The sequence below is a fragment of the Bos indicus x Bos taurus genome, chromosome 2, assembly GCF_003369695.1.
Source record: "Bos indicus x Bos taurus breed Angus x Brahman F1 hybrid chromosome 2, Bos_hybrid_MaternalHap_v2.0, whole genome shotgun sequence".
Classification (NCBI taxonomy): Eukaryota; Metazoa; Chordata; class Mammalia; order Artiodactyla; family Bovidae; genus Bos; species Bos indicus x Bos taurus.
In genome coordinates, this window is record NC_040077.1 from 16241462 (window position 1) to 16256827 (window position 15366).

Genomic DNA, 15366 nt, shown 5'->3' on the forward strand with positions numbered 1-15366 from the left:
TGAGAACTTCCATTTACTATAGAATTTTCTAATATAACTATTGTAACCATAATTTTCAAATACTTACAGAAATTAATTTCCCTTGTTGCATTATCATACGCTTAGAAAATTTGCAACATATTGCCTAGAATTTACAAACATGGAAAAAAGAGAAAAATAATCTTCCCAGGGTAAATATTGCTGTAACTCTCATCACAGAGTAACACACACCATGGTTTTGTATTGAGGGCTTCCCTTGTGGCTCAGCTGGTAAAGAATCTGCCTGCAATGTGGGAGACCTGGGTTTAATCCCTGGGTTGGGAAGATGCCCTGGAGAAAAGACAGGCTACCCACTCCAGTATTCTGGTCAGGAGAATTCCATGGACTGTATAGTCCATGGGGTGAAAAAGAGTCGGAAGCAACTGAGCGACTTTCACTTCACTTTGTATTGAGAAGTATCATAAAGACAAAGTAGTTAGAAAAGCTACATTCTGACCTTGGGTATATACTGATGTTCCCAATTATTATACGATATCATAAGAAAATGCTTATACAAGTAATTTTTATTCTTATCTATATACATCCTGGCATTTATAACTTTAACTAAGATGTACCTAATTTCAAACATTTATTTATTTGTCAAGCATTTTTAAGGAAGCTACTCTCAGTTTCTATGAGAAATGAGAAATAAGAACAAATAGAATCTCTACCAGTAGGTGGTTAGTATGGAGTAAGCCATATGGAATGTATACATAATTTCCATAATACAGGATTATATCTGAAAAGTGCAAGAAATAAATGCAGATATGAAAGTTCAAAGCAGCAGTTACTTTCAGCCAAAGGAATCAAGCACGACTTTTTGAAAGAGGCAGCATTTCAACTAGGCTTAAAAATGAACTTTGAAACATATTATATGCCTGTTTAGTATTTAAGTGAGGTTAAAATAATGTTTTTTTCTGTTTTGACAAATTTATATAGCTTATTTAATAATTTCTTATTAGTGAGTCATCTGTATATATCCCTGTAAGGAAAAATACAATTTAAAATATGCTGGATTCAACTTACTCGTATTTTATTTTGAACATCTGTACAGATTTACATATATTCCAGGAAACTGATGGGGTTTTCTTTCTATGTACCATCTTTATCAAATTTTACTATCAGGTTAACATAAATCATGTAGCACCCTATCATTTTCCATGCGCTGGAAGAATTTATCATGGGGATCATAGTCCCTTGGAAAATAAGAAATGATCCTAATAAACACATCCTGCTTGGACCCATTTTCCTTTAGGAAACTCTTATGGAGTTTTCAGTTTCCTCCATTGCTACAGGCACACCAATAACACTGTTCATGTTTGTTATTTTTTTCTAAGCTCATTGCAGTAATCAATATTCTATAGAAAATTACTGAGATTTTAGAATTCATTTTCATAGAATTTTAGTTTTCTTCCCCCTTGCAGTCTTTTAACAGACTTCTTTTCTGTCTCTGTAACTCTGTTCTTTCTCTAATTTTGTTAATTGAGTCTTTTAAAAAGTTATCTATTTTCACCAGAAGGGCTGGTCTTCTAGATGTCTGAGATTGTAAGGTACAAATGTGGGCAGGGAAGGATATGCTAATTGCATTGTAATAAAGACATTAGAGGAAGCAAAAAGAAAAACATTTTAAAAATTAATGTATTTTAATTGGAGGGTAATTCTTTTATAATATTGTGGTGGCTTTTGCCATACATTGACATGAATCAGCCACGGGTGTGCATGTGTCCCCCATCTCGAACTGAAAGGTTGTTGTTGAATCACACGAAGACACCGGGATTCTTGGCCCCCAGAGGAGAAGAATTCAATCCGGGGCCAGAGACGAGGCTTGATCACTCAGAGCTTTTGTGTAATAAAGTTTTATTAAAGTATAAAGGAGATAGAGAAAGCTTCTGACATAGGCATCAGAAGGGGGTAGAAAGAGTACACGCTTGTTAGTGTTAACAATGAGGTTATATAATCCAAAGAATGTCTGGAGGTTGTAAAGACCTCATCAGACCGACTCCCATAACTTACATTTTAAGATAACACTGTCCTCAGACAGGATACATCCTTGTAAAGACCAGGTCTACTCCCATAATTTACATTTTAAGATAACAGAAGGTTTAATCCAAAGACTGTCCTTAAGCAGGATACATTATTGTTATATAATCCTAAGGAATGTGGAGAAAGAAAGAAAAGTTTGTCCTTTCTTCCTCCTTGAGAATTCCAGATCCCTCTCTCCTTGGGGACCCTTAGACTCCCTATCAACCTGCCTAGGAAATGACTCTCTCAGAACCCCCCTCCCCACTCCCTCCCCATCCCATCCCTCTGGGTTGTCCCAGTGCGCCAGCTTTGAGCGCCCTGTTTCATGCATCAAACTTGGACTGGTCATCTAGTCACATATGGTAATATACATTTTCAATGCTATGCTCTCAAATCATCCCACCCTCCCCTCTCCCACAGAGTCCAAAAGTCTGTTCTTTATATCTATGTCTCTTTTGCTGTCTTTCATATAAGGTCGTCATTACATTCTTTCTAAATCCCATATATATGTGTTAGTATACTGTATTGGTGTTTTTCTTTGTCTTACTCCACTCTGTATAATAGGCTCCAGTTTCACCACCTCATTAGGACTAATTCAAATGCGTTCTTTTTAATAGCTGAGTAAGAAATGATTCATTGGAAAAGACCCTGATGCTGGGAAAGATTGAAGGCAGGAGGAGAAGGGGACGACAGATGATGAGATGGTTGGATGGCATCACTGACTCAATGGACATGAGTTTGGGTAAACTCTGGGAGTTGGTGATAGACAGGGAGGCTGCAGTCCATGGGGTCGCACAGTCAGACATGACTGAGTGACTAAACTGAACTGAATATTCCATTGTGTATATGTACCACAACTTTCTTATCCATTCTTCTGCTGATGGACATCTAGATTGCTTCCATGTCCTAGCTATTGTAAACAGTGCTCTGTTGAAAAAGAAAAATAGTATTTTTATTAAATGAAATACTTCTTTAGTAGTAAGAGAAAAACAAGATTGGGTTTTCTGTGGATGAGAAATATTGTCAGTATTGGTAACATAATAATGTTTTTAATATTGCATTATCCCCATTTAAATAACTATTGTATATTAATAGGCAAGTATATTTATCAAACAAAATATCTTCAAATATAGGCAATATGGACTAAGGCTTATATTTGTCCAGAAAAAAGTACACTGAAAATCAAGAAATGTGTTGGCTGGTCATGATACAAGGCTGGGAAAACTGTTTTAAGCATTTTAGCTTCTTCTTGTTCATCCTGTACCAATAGGGGATGATCCTGGCCCCATCTTCAGCCTCCAAGGGTATTTTGACAATGAGGAAGGAAATATACAAAGTATTTTGAATTTGTATAAATGGGTGGTTAATAAGAAAATGTAAAGTTGTTTAAAAAAAATATATTTAAAGACATATCTTTCCTGGCTAACATTAATATATTTGGATCTTGACCAGAATATTTATCATGTGCTTTAATTTGTTTTTGACCAAGCTAAATGAAATCAAGGTTATTAAAGAACTGCAGCCTCTCATCTCAAAGCAGCGTTGTAACTCCTCCCTTAGGTACAGGGAGCTGGCAATGTTCAACATCAGACTGTCTCCATATTGAAATAGCTAGAGCTGCTTCCCGAGGAAGCCTCCCTTATTTATACTGTTGGCCCTCTCCTCTTCTATCAGCAAGCACAGTACAATGAGATCCCAGAACAAATGAGCTTATTAAGATCATGCTTAGACATATCGTTTTTCAAATCACACTCTACAAGACAGATATGCTGGCAAAGCTGTAATAAATGTCAAGGCTCAAGGCATCCACCATTCTTTTCAGCAGCCGATGGCTTGGTTAGAAAAGCTTTTCATAAATTTTAGTGCACACCTGTCAACTGGCAGGTGTGATAGTCTGCTATCACAGAGCCTGAGCTGTGATTTCTGGGCTGGCAAAGCCGTCATCATTTTCAGAGCAATCATGTGCTTTTCTCTGTTTGTGACCAATGAAATCTATGTGATCACACTGAGAATCGGTGCGTCTTGGCAGACCCGCCAGCGCTACTCATCACATACAGATTATTTTAGATCGGCTGCCATGAAGTGTTATTTCCCATTTGTTAACACAATGGGGTTTCATGACAACAACTGAAATACATTCATTTGTGTATGGGTTTTGTATTTACAGTTACCAAACCCATTCCACCTTTGAAGTACTCCTTTAACCATCCACAATAAATCTTCTACCTGAAACAACTGCGAGCTAATTATGTCACATTTTATGTTAGGGGGGAAAAACTTTTATTTTAATAAGGTAAATTTGTGAGTTAGAAATAAACTTTTGATCCAAATCACGTGAACTAAAATTGTATGCCATATGCATGCATATACGTGTGTGTGTGTACATGTGTATGTGTATGTTTAGAAAGTTTCTGAAAGGAAATTCAAACTGTTAATAGTGACACCAGTAAAGAGAAAAGGAGATTTGGAGATAGGTAAGTCAAGGATCTTCCATTTTCTTTTCTATATATTATGATAATACTTGGATTTCCATGATAATATATTCATATATTCCTTGTGTAATAAAAAAGTAAATTTTAAAACAGAGAAACCTAAATATTGATATCAAGAAGAAAATAGGGCCGCAAAGGCCACAGTTAGATCAACAACGCCGTGTATTTATGGAGTGCTTTCATATATACTGTATCGCTAAACCCTCACAGACACTTGGTGGGATGATTGAATGAGATAGCATTCTCACTTACATAGGTAAAGTCTGAAATTTAATGAGGCTCAGAGACATGGCTAAGTTTTCAGTTAAGTTCCTAAGTTAGGACTAAGAGCCTGAGTCTTCCAGCATGATTGAGGCTTCAGTTGCCTTAAGTAAGCCCTACTCTCTTCTTCATTTTCTGCTCTGAAAACATCAACAGCAAATATATTCTTACTGTCCTTATGTTTGCTACAAAACTCCTTTTTTCATTTTAAGTACTTCTGATATATATATATATATATATATACACACACACACACAGTATATATTTCAAGTTATCAATATAGTCACAGTTTTATATTAATCAAACAGATCAATCACTTCATAGAATTTCTTAGACATAAATAGATACAGGAACATTCACAAAAATTTTAATACTAAGCTTTCCACTTAAGAAAAAAATAACTGTAATTATGTTCAGCAAAAAAAATTTTTTTTTTTTTTCAAAATCATGGCAAGTGCAAGGCCTCTGGTTTTTCTAATGGATGCTTGCCATAAATACCATTCAAGAAAATAGCTCCTAAGTGAAGATATTAATTTCCATTAATGGCATAGTCCATCAGAATTAATAGCAATTCAGCAGTTGAGCACAGGTACAGTTACAAAAGAGTAATCTATTAACCAGTAATTACTTAAGACAAAAGTTTCATGTGAAAATTTTAGGAAAATGCTCACCTTCCCACCCCTTCTATATCTCCAAGTCTCTACATCTCTATAGTAATAAAATAATTTATACTTATTTTCCTTTTTTCAACCCCTTCTGTAAATGATTTAGAGGAGAGAATAGACATCGGGAAAGGGCTCATAGTTGTTTTGACACAAAACATAACAAATATGCCAATTTACATGCACAAAGCATTCACATACTAAAGATTCCCTATATAGCCCATGGAATTCTCCAGGCCAGAATACTGGAGTGGGTAGCCATTCCCTTCTCTAGGGGAATCTTCCTAACCGAGGGATCAAACCAGGTCTCCTGCATTGCAGGCAGATTCTTTACCAGCTGAGCCACCAGGGAAGCCCAAACATTGCCTGGTGACCTACAAACCACACCTGCAGCCTTGGCAAGGAGTCTGGTGATTGCTAACTCTGTTCCTGGCCCTCTGAGGAACTACAGTTGAGGGTGTGGATGAGGGGGAAATGTTTTGGAGGGGGATTCAAAATTTCCAAAGTCAAGGAAGTCAACCACAATGAACCATCACAACTACCAGATAGCTAGATCTCACATGCTTTATGAAAGCACCATGCTCCTCTTCAGCTCTGTCACTGTTTGAAACTGGCCCCCTTTACGCTTTCCTCAGAAGACCAGGTACAAGCAACTAGCTGACCTCCCTGTGGGGCTGCCACCCATGCCTCTGAACTGGAAACATCAGCTCTGCTCTCTGCCAGGTCATAGGGTACTCTCAGTCCCACCCTCACTCTGGCAGATGTTGACCAAAGCCATTATCGATTGAACACAAAGACATGTTACACTCTGTCATTTTGGAAACACAATTGTAAAGGGGAGATGATAAGCAACAGCCGCAAAACAAGGATTAAGAACTACTGCTCCATTCCTTCCCCAGTTGAGCCCATCTCTGCTGCTTGCCCGGTGACTCTTGGGAATGGGCAAGCATTTCGCATGACTACCTGTTGAACTGAAACATGCAGGCCTTGGAGATGACTATGATTTCTGCATCCTGGACCTTCTTCTGATGTCCCTAAATCTGCACTAGCAATTACCCAACTAGGGTCTTCCTGAATGGAAGAGCTACAGGAGTCCCGTCTTTCGTTTATGTGAATTTAGAGGCAACACAAATTCATCACATCTCACAAGTGACAGCCATTTTGATCGGAGAAGGCAATGGCACCCCACTCCAATACTCTTGTCTGGAAAATCCCATGGGCAGAGGAATCTGGTAGGCTGCAGTCAATGAAGTTGCTAAGAGTTGGACACGACTGAGCATCTTTGCTTTCACTTTTCACTTTCATGCACTGGAGTGGGAAATGGCAACCCACTCTAGTGTTCTTGCCTTGAGAATCCCAGGGGCGGGGGAGCCTGGTGGGCTGCTATCTATGGGGTCGCACAGAGTTGGACATGACTGAAGCAATTTAGCAGCAGCAGCAGCCATTTTGATGTTTGTCTTTATTTCCAACATTTTTACGTCTTCCAATAATAGCTACAATGTATTTAATGTGTATGAGGTATATTTTTAACAGCTTTACATTGGTTAAGTAAATAACTTAATCCTAAAAACAACTCTAAGAAGATACTACTATTATCCACATTTTATAAATGAGCAAATCAAGCCCTAGAGAGACTGGGAAATTTTTAAAGAGCAGATATATGGTATCATCTTGCTGTTGAGTCTGGGATTTGAACTGCCATGTGATGCTTTTTCATTTCCTACTTTCTCTGCCCACTTGCTCTTCCTCTGCCTGTATTTCCAGGCAGAGGACCAGAACACTCAAAATTTCTAGGTTCCCTAGACATCTTGTATAGTTAGCCTCATGTACTGAAAAAAAAATAATTAAACAATTTATCCTGAAATTAAAAGCCTTGAGACTTTATCTTACTGTATTTGACAATCTGAAAGAGTATCTAAAAGCTGGCCTTAATAGTTAAAATATTTTCCCTTAGAATGCTTAGGTGATATACTCCCAAAGCCAAGCAATTTATTGAGAAGTGTTATAGTTTATAAATTACTTTCTACCCTAGGGTCCTAAGAAAATGGGAGAAGGCACATCTAACCTTGAAATCCCTGCTGACCTTCTCAGCTCCTTGTAAGAAATGTTCTAGTTCTGTGCACATGCAACTTTCCTTTCAGTCGCTATTGAAGTTGTCACTTGATGAGGGATTGAGAAGGCCTCTGAATAAAACAGAAAGGACACTTGCACTAATTCCATCCCCAGACAGTGACATTCTATCTCAGATGAAATAAAGCATCAAACGTGTTGGTTTTAGAAAAAGTTTAAAGAAAGCTCTGGCACTTAAACGAATCTACAGCTTGGTTTCCAACATGAAAGGGATGTTTTAATTAATGTCTTACTCTGCTACATTTTGGTTGGGCATTTTCTTCTTTCCTTCTTCTCCCCTGGCATTAGGAGCCCAGCATTGGTCTGGGTACCAAAAGCACAGAGACAGTGCCTATGGTATCATCCCTGCTCTCCAGGATTTCAATTGGTTTGTACAGCAATTTCAGCTCCCTGAGACACATCGTTTCCAGGGGCAGATTTATTTTCATATTTTAGGCTGCCAGCTTCCCAAGCTCAAATTTTAAGTCACATTAATTGTTCCATTGTTCTCTCTAACTGTCATCCCAATGGCCTCGGAAACAAATACCTACATCTTGGCCTAAACTGGTGATCAAAAATTGTAAGTAAATGAATGAAGCAGTGGAGACTATCAATCCAAAGGAAATGCTCATTAAATGCTGACATGGAAACCATTAATGCTTGACTAGTTGCAGGGAGTGTAATCAGACTCCTGATTAATTCAAAACTGTGTTCTTCAGGCAGACTATGCAATCCTGAACAAAATGGGGCTTTTCCCAGTCTAGCTAGATTCCTATGAGGTAAGAATTTAAAGGAGACATAGGATCTATACATAGCTTCTCTGCTGCAAGGATCGATAGTTGAGAAATTTAAGCAGACAGTAAATAGCTCAGCTGGTTCATTTCTCTGATGTTCTTGCAATAAAGACTTGGCTGACTGCCTTTTAAAATTTTTTTAAGGCTTTGTTGCATTCAGTTTGATATGAAACAGTAGCTTTTACCAAAGGAAGGTGTGGGGTGATTTTTTTTTCATTCGTAAAATATAACCACTGTGTTAGCTGTCAAATTGTAAACAAGCTAATGTTTCCCTAGCTGCACTGTTAGAGGTTCTCCTCACACATTAGGTCATCTACTGGCTGCAGTTCTAATATCGCTCACTGAAGGTAGGGCAACTCAACAGACACACAGCTTTATGATCATCCTAAGGCTCTGATTCCATTATTATTTGACTAGGCTGGTGTGAAGAGATAATATAAAAATCTGAGGTACCTTTACAGACAACAGGGTGAGGAAAATGCTATTTTAAAAAGGCAAGAGAAAAGGAAAAAAAACAAACAGGTGCCATGTACTGAGCCCAGACACATAAATGCTCAGTAAGTATGCGATTTCATTGTTGACACTGTTACTGACTCTAACAGAAGTGTGCTACTACATTATAGACTCTACAAAAATCACTTTTTACAAATACGTGAAATAAGTACTATGGTTGGTTCCATTTACAGATTAAAAAAACTGAGTCTAAGAAAGACCAAATGATTTAAGTTCACTCAGCTAGTCAGCGATCCAAACAAAATGGGAACTCCAGTCTGATTCCAAAGCAAAACTCTAACCTGGATCAGGCTGCTATTGACAATGAGATACTAATTCAGTATAAGTTGTTAGTTTCTTGCATAGCATAGAAAGTCAATTTGCAGTCACTTTGGGGTTAAATAATACACCCAAGAAAATTAGAGATCCAATACATCCAAGAAAATTAGAGATACCAAGGGAACACTTCAAGCAAAGATGGGCACAGTAAAGGACAGAAATGGTACGGACCTAACAGAAGCAGAAGATATTAAGTAGAGGTGGCAAGAATACACAGAAGAACTGTACAAAAATATCTTCATGATCCAGATAACCATGATGGTGTGGTAACTCACCTAGAGCCAGACATCCAGGAATGCGAAGTCAAATGGGCCTTAGGAAGCATCACTATGAACAGAGCTAGTGGAGGTGATGGAATTCCAGTTAAGCTATTTCAAATCCTAAAAGATGGTGCTGTGAAAGTGATGCACTCAATATGCCAGCAAATTTGGAAAACTCAAAAATGGACCCAGGACTGGAAAAGGTCAGTTATCATTCCAATCCCAAAGAAAGGCAATGCCAAAGAATGCTCAAATTACCACACGATTGCACTCATCTCACAAAGTAATGCTCAAAATTCTCCAAGCTAGGATTCAACATTACATGAACTGTGAAACTCCAGATGTTCAGGTTGGATTTAGAGAAGGCAGAGAAACCAGAGATCAAATTGCCAACATCCACTGGATCATCGAAAAAGTGAGAGTTGCAGAAAAACATCTATTTCTGTTTTATTGCCTATACCAAAGCCTTTAACTGTGTGGATCACAACAAACTGTGGAAAATTCTAGAGACGGGAATACCAGACCACCTGACCTGCCTCCTGAGAAATCTGTATGCAGATCAAGAAGCAACAGTTAGAACTGGACATGGAACAACAGACTGGTTCCAAATTGGGAAAGGAGTAAGTCAAGGCTACATATTGTCACCCTGCTTATTTAATTTATATGCAGGGTACATCATGTGAAATGTCAGGCTGGATGGAGCATAGGCTGGAATCAAGATTGACAGGAGAAATATCAATAACCTCAGATATGCAGATGACATCACCCTTGTGGCAGAAAGTGAAGAAGAACTAAAGAGCCTCTTGATGAAAGTGAAAGAGGAGAGTGAAAAAGTTGGCTTAAAGCTCAACATTCAGAAAACTAAGAACATGGCATCCAGTGCCATCACTTCATGCTAAATAGATGGGGAAACAGTGGAAACAGTGACTAACTTTACTTTTAGGGCATCCAAAATCACTGCAGATGGTAACTGTAGCCAATAAATTAAAAGACGCTTGCTCCTTGGAAGAAATGCTATGACCAATCTAGTCAGCATATTAAAATGCAGAGACATTACTTTGTCAACAAAGGTCCGTCTAGTCAAAGCTATGGTTTTTCCTAGTCATGTATGGATGTAAGAGTAGGACTATAAAGAAAGCTGAGCACCAAAGAATAGATGCTTTTGAAATGTGGTGTTGGAAAAGACTCTTAAGAGTCCATTGGACTGCAAGGAGATCCAACCAGTCCATCCTAAAGGAGATCAGTCCTGAATATTCATTGGAAGGACTGATGCTGAAGCTGAAACTCCAATAGTTTGGCCACCTGATGCAAAGAACTGACTCATTGTAAAAGACCCTGATGCTGGGAAAGATTGAAGGCAGGAGGAGAAGGGGACAACAGAGTATAACATGGTTGGACGGCATCATCGACTAGATGGACATGAATTTGAGCAAGCTCCAGAAATTGGTGATGGACAAGGAATCCTGGCATGCTTCACTTGTGGGGTTGCAAAGAGTTGGACATGACTGAGTGACTAAACTGAACTGAATACACCCAAACCTTACTTGCCTATTGTGGCAGCTCACAATAAAGTAACTGTATGTGTGTATATATATATATATATAATTTTTTAAATAAAAATGGGGTCACTTTTTATATTACATATGTAATTTTTCTTCTTATAACAGCATTTCAGTGCATTCTTTCAAGTTAGCACATACTGATCCACGTATTTTTCTCATAACTTCATTGCACTTCGTAGTAGAATAAACTATTTGCATCTGAACATTCCTCTATTAGACAGCATCCAGGTTGTTTCCAGATTTTACTTTGACAAACAATGCTAGTATAAAGAGTCTCTATATGTGTATACAAGATACACATACACACACACAGACACATACATACATATATTTTTATTTATTTATATGTATATGTGTTTGTGTGTGTATGCATACACACATAGACAAATACATTCGAGACTGTATTCCCATTGATAGCTTCCAAATGTAGAATGACTGGCCAAATAGGTACAGTTTTTTCTGAACTGTTTAATTACGTTTTATATCCATCACAAATGCATGTATGTTTCTCCATTCCTTCTCTACATCTGACTTATTCCTATTTTGGGGTTTTGACAATCTGGTTGTTAAAAAGTGACTTCAATATTATTTTTATATTTCCTGATTAGTCAAGATGTTCCCAGGTGGCTCTGTGATAAAGAATCCTCCTGTCAACGCAGGAGAGGCAGGTTTGATCCCTAGGTCAGGAAAATCCACTGGAGGAGATAATGGCAATCCACTCCAATATTCTTGCCTGGGGAATCACATGCACAGAGGAGCCTGGTGGGCTACAGTCTATGGGGTCGCAAAGAATCAACTGACCAACTGAGCACACAAAGATATTAAAGTATAGTTACATTTTACTATTTTCTACTAAGTCTTCATTATAAAGTTGTCCAGTTTTCTATTCAGCTGTGTTTTTGTTAAGCTGTATAAACTCACAGTGTGGTACTGTTAAGGGCTGTGAAGATCTGAGATTTTGTCCTATTTACAAGCAAACAGGTAGTCTACTGTAGTTCTGTGGATGCTGGAAGAAGACACAAGATACCTGGATCAGAGACAAAGGGCACTGTTTCTCATATCACAGGAGGCCTCATGAGTGTCAGCATATTTGTGTCAGTCCCCTGCCTCCAAATCCCTTCAGGGTGCCAGATGATGCCTGCACATACAGTGGGTTGTACTACAGGAAAGAAACCCGGCCATAAGCATGCCTGTTCTTTGCCTTGGAGGGAGACACTATATCTTCCAAGGATATTTGCTAGTCATACATCTTTGAAAAAATTAGTCCTGAACAAAACACAGTTAATGCCTCGTTCATAAGACTGGCAGAAACACAAAAGACCCAAGGAAAATAGGCTCCCAGCTATTAGTGGAATCAGCCTTTGATCAAGTATATTGCACACTTTTTGTCTCAATCACTACCTATAATAGCATTTGTATTTTGTCGATGTCTCTCCTCCTTCCTGTGGTCCTTGGTCTGCTATGCATACTATTTTCATGTTAGATTTAGAAGTGTTGTTCTTGTTCAGTCACTCAGTTGTGTCCAAATCTTTGCAACCCCATGGACTGCAGCACACCAGGCTTTATGTCCTTCATCATCTCCCAGAGTTTGCTCAAACTCATGAACATTGGGTCAGTAATGCCATCTAACCATCTCATCCTCTGCTGTCCCCTTCTCTTCCTGCCTATAATGTTTCCCAGCATCAGAGTCTTTTCCAATGAGTCAGCTCTTTGCATCAGGCGACCAAAGTATTGAAGATGCAGCTTCACCATCAATCCTTCCAATGAATATTCAGGGTTGATTTCCTTTAGGATTGACTGGTTGGATCTCATTGCAGTCAAAGGGAGAAGATTCTCAAGAGTCTTCTCAACACCACAATTCAAAAGCATCAATTCTTTAGCACTTAGCCGTCTTTATGGTCCAACTCACATCCATAGATGACTACTGGAAAAACCATAGCTTTGATTATATGGACCTTTGTCAGCAAAGCAATGTCTCTGCTTTTTAATACCCTGTCTAGGTTTGTCATAGCTTTCTTTCAAGGAGCAAATGTCTTTTAATTTCATGGCTACCATTACCATCCACAGTGATTTTGAAGCCCAAGAATATAAAGTCTGTCACTGTTTCCATTGTTTCCCCATCTATTTGCCATGAAGTGATGGGACCTGATGCCATAATTTTAGTTTTTTGAATGTTGACTTTTAAGTCAGCTTTTTTACTCTCCTCTTTCACCTTCATCAGGAGGCTCTTTAGCTCCTCTTCACTTTCTGCCATTAAGGTGGTGTCATCTGCATATTGAAACGATATCCCTAATTTTGGTACAAATTATTGCTTTCTTCCTGGTTTAAATGAAAACAGGTTATTTTCTAATTGCCACTTTATGAAAGCTGCCAATTTACATGTCCGTTATTTCTGTTTTTGTACTGATAAATGTGGAATAAAAGGCATAGAAAGGGAAGCCCATGTGGACTTTTGCCCCATCAAAATAAGGACTTAAGGTTACTAACTCCTTTCTATCAACTAAACTGCCACAAATTCAAACGATTAGCAATATTAGAATCATGCACAGAAGAAGAAATAGATACTGAAGCAGATCAATGTTTTGTGACACTTGAAGTGGTATTTGAAGTACAAAAACACAAAATTACAAATACATCACTCTGGCCTGTACAAATGTGAAGTTCTGAAGTGTTAGCCAATCTCGTTCAGATTCACAGTAAATCTGCTCTATCTGGTAAAAGATATGAAAAAGAAAGTTGAAACCAATCACAAGATGAAGTTTTTGCTTTTCTGGGCCATAGTACTGCTTTATGGCTCAGCTAAGTATGTAGCTTTGATCCCTCATGGAAAACTTTCCACAGTCTCTGCCCTTTCTGCCCTCATATTATGGTGAACTTCAGTCCACGGTGAATGAGGTTTTGTGGAGTATATTCACTGGGTGCAAAATAATCACATCAGATCCAGCAGGATTACCTTAGTACTGGGGGGCAGGGGGGACAGGAGTGGATCCTAAAGCATTTCCTCCTACAGGTGCCTTCCTGTGACCTCTCAACAGTTTGTAAGTGTGCTAAAAGCTGTGCTAAATGGATTTGGAAGGCAAGCAGAGAGTTTCAGAAGTACCAGAATATACGGAGTGACCTTTAGGAATGTGCATGAAATGAACTGGGATGAAGTATTTTCAGACAAGCTTAGTTCTTCCTGTATGTCTTTATGTCTCCATATATATATATATATATATATATATATATATGTATATGTACATGTATATATCTTAATACAACAACAGTTGGCCTAGCTGTCTCTTTTTCTCTGAGTTGCTCCAGTCACTTGGTTCATGTTTTACAGTTAGCTGTAAAACATAAATAATATTGGTTGAATGCCTAATATGTACATGGTATTCTATAAACCATAAACACATAAAAATTATTATAACACTCCCAATGGCAACCCACTTCAGTATTCTTGCCTGGAGAATCCCATGGACAGAGGAACCTGACTGGCTACAGTCCATAGAGTTGCACAGGGTCAGACATGACTAAAGCAACTTAGCATGCATGCCCAAGTTTTATAAAGCTTACAGTCTTCTTATAGAAATAAGGGCTTCCATGGTGGCTCAGTTGGGAAAGAATCCATCTGCAATGCAGGAGACCTGGGTTCAATCCCTGGGTTGGAAATATCTTCTGGAGAAGGGAATGGATACCTACTCCAGTATCCTGGCCTGGAGAATTCCATGGACTATATAGTTCAGTTCAGTTCAGTTCAGTTGCTCAGTCGTGTCCGACTCTTTGTGACCCCATGAATCACAGCATGCCAGGCCTCCCTGTCCATCACCAACTCCCAGAGTTCACTCAGACTCATGTCCATCGAGTCAGTGATGCCATCCAGCCATCTCATCCTCTGTTGTCCCCTTCTCCTCCTGCCCCCAATCCCTCCCAGCATCAGTCTTTTCCAATGAGTCAACTCTTCGCATGAGGTGGCCAAAGTGCTGGAGTTTCAGCTTTAGCATCACTCCTTCCAAAGAAATCCCAGGGCTGATCTCCTTCAGAATGGACTGGTTGGATCTCCTTGCAGCCCAAGGGACTCTCAAGAGTCTTCTCCAACACCACAGTTCAAAAGCATCAATTCTTTGGTGCTCAGCTTTCTTCATAGTCCAACTCTCACATCCATACATGACCACAGGAAAAACCATAGCCTTGACTAGACGGACCTTTGTTGGCAAAGTAATGTCTCTGCTTTTGAATATGCTATCTAGGTTGGTCATAACTTTCCTTCCAAGGAGTAAGCGTCTTTTAATCTCATAGCTTCAGTCACCATCTGCAGTGATTTTGGAGCCCAAAAAAATAAAGTCTGACACTGTTTCCACTGTTTCCCCATC